The 5,622-nt window shown below is 32.8% G+C and overlaps 1 long non-coding RNA gene across 1 annotated transcript in view; it reads left to right on the plus strand.

Moving 5' to 3' along the window:
• The first annotated feature begins 2,405 nt into the window (after positions 1-2,405).
• LOC117118530 overlaps positions 2,406-5,622 on the plus strand; it is a 6,221-nt gene continuing 3,004 nt past the window's right edge. The window contains exon 1 of the long non-coding RNA XR_004447052.1: positions 2,406-2,510. This is a non-coding gene — a long non-coding RNA (uncharacterized LOC117118530). The remainder of the gene's footprint in view (positions 2,511-5,622) is intronic.

Below are 5,622 nucleotides of genomic sequence, written 5' to 3' on the forward strand. Positions count from 1 at the left end.
CTCCGTTTACTGTGAAAAAAAATAGTGGTCACCGATCGTCTTGTGTGTCTGCTTCTCATGTCTCTGGTAAACATACACTTTCTATTCTAAGCTTACTTCTTTTGAGATGCCAGAGGATCTAAGATCGTCTACTAATTAGACTAATAGAGGACTGAACTGAGGGCATTATTTCCTTTCACTTGAGTACAGCTGATTAATGTCCTCGCGTTTATAATCCCCAGTGTACCATATTTATTGTAAAGAGGACAACATGTCTACAGCTGATTATATTAATGTCCTCACATTTACATGTAATTCTAATATTGACTAAGAGTATTATAGGCCTACTGAACAGATGCCGTGGTGTTCACTCACTTGACTACAGCTATTTATAGACGGGTCCAAACGAATTAAAATTGCTCAAATATAGCCTATGTTTTTAAATTTGTGGGCATCATTTTGTTACAAGCTGGCAACAACGTGAATCCTCATCACCAGTTCTTAGATCACAAGGAATGGGCTGTTGGCAGGCAAAATTTTCAATTTAAGTGGCAATTTGATTTTAAAAAATTACAAATTGTACGTAGGCCTAATGATAACACATTATGTTTTTTTACGAAAAAAAAGAAAGAAAAATTACGAAAAAACATATTTTTATAACTTGGCTAAATTTAGTACTATAAGTGTTTTATTATATAAATACGAAAAGAAAGCTAACAACCCCAAAATGTTATTGTGAAGCTAGTATGTAACCACCAAATGTAATTTGAATAGGCCTATATTTGGTATCATACGAAAGCTATTTAATTTATATATTAAATGATGTGTTTTAATGCCAAATTTGACCAAAAACTAGTCAAATATTACACATTTTTACCCAAAAACCTAATTTTGAAGCTAGTTTAATTTAAAAAATAAATGGCAGCGCTACGGGGGTGGGGATTTCTTTCCCCCTCCTCCAGTTTCCCCGGCCCCTTCCCAAAACAGAAGAAAAACCATAATTCGTTGGGGAGAAAAAAACAAAATGTATTTTCTACATATTAGTAGAGCATCTATAATAGGCCTATATAAAATCGATTAAATACGTAAGCCATTGAAACCCCTGAACCACTTTTGAAACATTTTAATCGATACAGGACCACGTCGACTTTGCTCTCGTCGGGGACCTCCCCCCTCCCCCTACAAAATCATACGGTACCTGTCCCTCACTTCCCCACCCCTCCCCTTCCCAGATTTCAGACGCCTGGCACCGCCACTGAAAAGATTCTATTTGAATTATACTTTATATTTTGTATTTTAAAGTAATAGTATGTCGAAATTTATCTCGCTAAAAATGGCAAATCATACACCATTTTACCCTAAGATGGTATCTGGAAACTAGTACGTTACGTTTATTTATAATATATATCTTAGAAATCTATTAACATTATCGATCATTTGATAAGTATCATGACATGCTATGTTAATGTTGTGACCAAAAAAAAACAAAAAACATAGACCTATTTTATAAATAAAACTAGTCCTGATACCCCTTGAGACATCAACTTCATATTAACATGTACTGTAAAATAATAATTTAAAAAAATCGATATTTGTTTCAGTTCCAAAAAAGTCATCAATCGCGATATGGCAATTAGATAATACTATTTTGATAAATAAAAAAAAACAAACAAACAAACAATTGAACACTCATAGGCCTATCTGCGGTCTAAATCCGTCTATCTTACATCCGGGATTTCCAATTGGTGAAGGACCGATGCTTCTGGGATATGGCACCGGAATAATGATAGGCCTAACGAAAATAATATTAAACTGCATACCTATGAATGATGAGTTTGGATTACTAAGAAATGGTACGATATTACATAGTCGTTGATTATTAATACCTCCTCTCCCCACCAGCTATTCTGGTTTAATTAGTGGATCGGTATCCCCGAGGATACGGTACCCCTATTTCGGGAAATTTGTTCCCAAAGGTGTTTCCTCATAAGAAATGGTATTAAAAATATCAAAGTATATTAATCAAACAGTGTTTTAATTTAGGAGACTTTTACTTATTTTTTAAATTACAGTAATGCAACTTTTACCTACCGGTATTTTACCATTTTAATATTTATTGAATTTTTTTAATACAAGTTTGTTTCGTATATAATTATAGGCCTACTTTTATATACTTGCACGCGCAAGTTGAAACTTTCCACTGTTTCCAATCTGTATTTATACGTTTTGATTCACTAGATGATACAGTATTATCTTATAAAATAGAAATACATCATTGTACGTGATGTGATATTCCAATTCAACATCAGTCCTCAGTGTTCCTGTGGCCATTTTCACCTAATATCCTGAATAATTACCGCCTGTGTAGCAGAGCGTGAATTTTGAAATTCCAGAAAACCGCGTGACATGAATTGACGCCGTGACGACGGAAATGGTGGATAAGGTGTATTTTAGCAATAAAAAACCCCACCATATTTTGTTTATGATTTTAGGTCTAAAGTATATTCGTACGTATCAACAAAACTACTAAGGTAGGCTTAAGTATTTAAAGAAAACGTGTAACTAGCAATATTTAGTGATTTTAAGTTCCGTTAGCCAATAATCCGAGTCAGTTTCCATGTAACGTGCATAGCATGGTGTACACTCGGTCGGACGCTGAATTTGTTTTTTTTTTCGACAAGATTTTTAATGTGTTTTTAAGGTATGTATTTTCATATAGTTGTACGCTTAAAATTGAGAAAAACATGACTTGTACCATCAGAAATGGTACTTGCGGCCATTTCATTAAATATTCTGGACGTACCACATGTGGACCAAAAATGCCAAAGAACCACGTAAACTCGGAATGGCAGATATTGTCGATATGATGTATTCTTACAGAAAACTCCATAATTTGCTGTATTATAGTGTATTTCCGTGATGTATATATAATCAAATATTTGAACTTGAATGTATATTTCAAACGCCAAAACAAATATGAGTTACTTGCTTTGTGGTGAGTGCAAGGTAGGTTCTAAATTAACTAGGACTAGGCAATTTCGACAAGAATAGTTGTGATTATAGAGCACTGCTTTTAATAATTTCTTTCCTAGGCCACATTACTAATAGAATATTTATTATCTACTATTATTCGAGGGCCATACCAGTGGTGTATCTAGCAGGGGTACATCCAGTAAGGGCCTGTTTTGCCACTAAATTTTAAAAATTTCAGTGCAAATCAATATTATGTGTTTTAATACACCTACCTATTCTGAATCTAGTGTCTCCCTCTCCCTCCCCTCTTTCCCCTTCCCCCTTTGAAAAATTCTGGATCTGCTCCTGTCTAGGATTGAAATGAGGTGATAATTGGAAGGGCGTGGCCCGCGAAGGTGAAGTGGGTGCTTGATGGTTAGGTAACCAGCCGCTTTCATGCAATATTAGGTGATTTCAGGTAGATTTTTAAGTACTTAAGTGTGATTTTTTTTGCTTTGAACATTTTTTTCAATAAGGGGGGGAGGGAGAGGAGGCCGAATATATTTTTTGTGGGGAACATATCCCCCATTATAGACCAGGCTAATTTTAATGACCAAAATAAATAAATAAAAATAATAAGGACTATCAATTTTATCTATAAACCATAGGCCTACATTATGATTAGTGAAGTACTTAAAACGATACTTCATCAAACAAGTTGCAATTAAAGCACTACCATTGAAGACATAAAGATATTATTAAATATATGATTTCTTGTATCTGAATTGAATCAGTCTTCATATACGAAAAAAATAGTCTACGCCTTAGAAAAAAAAAAAAAAAAAAAAATTTTATTCAGTCCTGTTCTTTTTTTTTTTTTTTTTTTTTTAATCTATTAATCTATTAATTGCTTCTGATTCTATTTTTAGGTGGTTTTCTTTGATTAGAATAAATTATATTATTAAAATAGACTATACTCTATAATAATGCATTGTAATACACTTAATTCAAGGCATATTATTTTGTTAATAAGTGTTTCTACAAAAACGTGAACCGTGTAATTATGGCTGTGGATAATTGCTAAATAAAAGACAAATTTTCTCATGAAATTATTTATTTTTCAATATTTATGGTTGAAATTTCTAGGTAGTACTAATACACTTTAATTAATTTCCCCATTTCTTGTTTTTTGGTTCCTATGCTGTAAAGTAGTATGAACCTTTGAAATGATCTGGATGTTCGTCTGTACTTCTGCGATGCTGATGTTATAAAATTTGTTGAAATTTGTGAACTTAACCCTTTGAAGTCTCAAGGGGGTTTATTCTAGGTCACGGGGGGCTCTTAAGGGGTTTTAATAGGTTTCTGAAAAACGCATAATTAATTTTTATGACTGTAACTTTCTGCAAATGTTGGGTTTGATTGTTGGGTAAAATGTTTTGGGCTTCAGAAAAATAGCAAAATTATTTGACTTTTTTACCTAGGTCAAAGGTCATGTGCCCCAAAATTGCAATTTGGGGGCCCAAAAAGGGTACTTTTTTCCCCTATAAATCCCATGTAAACGACACTAAAAAAATTCCTATGCTCATAAATGTTACGCATTATGCGGAATATGTTGTTTTCTACATAAAAAATGTGTTTGGTTAAAAAAAATTGTTTTCATATTTATGACGATTTTTTTTATGTCCAATGTCACAAAGGTCACTGAGGCCTCTATCACACGCCCCCCCCCCCCCTTCCCTGATAGAGGGCAAGTAAGCCTAGCTAGGCCTACATATGCTTATTTCCAACTAGGGTGGACTACTGGACCTAGGATATATTTCACTAAAACTAGTACACTTGATAAAATAATAATAATAGAGAAGATGGGGTAGGGGTATTGAAATATGAGAGGGGAGGGGGTCCTATGTACATGACCAAACCCGAAATGAAAGGTTGCAGACCTAGGCCTAGCATTACTGGTTGCGCTGCTAAAGATTCTAGTTAAAATCTTTCCTCAGATTCATATTATTTTATTATTAAATAATTAATTATTTATTTATGATCCCACTATTAATTATTTATTTAAACAATCCCACTATCCTCGTCTATCCAAGTACATCAATCATTGACAGAAATTTTTTATTTATTTTTTTTTTTGCTCTATACGATCGAAGCATTGTCTCATATTGTTTTAATAATGCTGCCCTCTGTTGCTGACTCTTTTAGGGGATTTCCCTAACTGTAATTGTATATTGTATATAGGCTAATTGTATATTGTATTAGATATAAACTAATTGTTTATTTCATTTGTTTAAAATTCTGTAACATATTTACATTGTTGTCCAACACATTAAATACAGAATAAGAAAACACTAAATAACACATTGTACTATATACATATCAACAATGCCGAAATAAATTATGGAAATGAAGAAAATCCACTCCACAAAGGTAAACTATAAATTACGAAAAAGAAATGTAAAATATTAATAAAACAAAGCAAGAAAATATTAAATTAGTGATTTATGCAATGTTTATACTATTATACTTTGTTTTCATTAATTATTAATACAAATGTGGTTCGAAATTTATAGAGAAGACTGTACATCAGGGCTTAATCTATTCCATTTGATAGCACTATCATATGAAATACTTTAAAAAAAAATTAGTCTCATGTATTTCAGTTTGCCTTCATTCCCGTGCAAAGGACGG

The sequence above is a fragment of the Anneissia japonica genome, unplaced genomic scaffold, assembly GCF_011630105.1.
Source record: "Anneissia japonica isolate Jap-2015-1 unplaced genomic scaffold, ASM1163010v1 scaffold287869_len1821871_cov162, whole genome shotgun sequence".
In the NCBI taxonomy this organism is placed as follows: Eukaryota; Metazoa; Echinodermata; class Crinoidea; order Comatulida; family Comatulidae; genus Anneissia; species Anneissia japonica.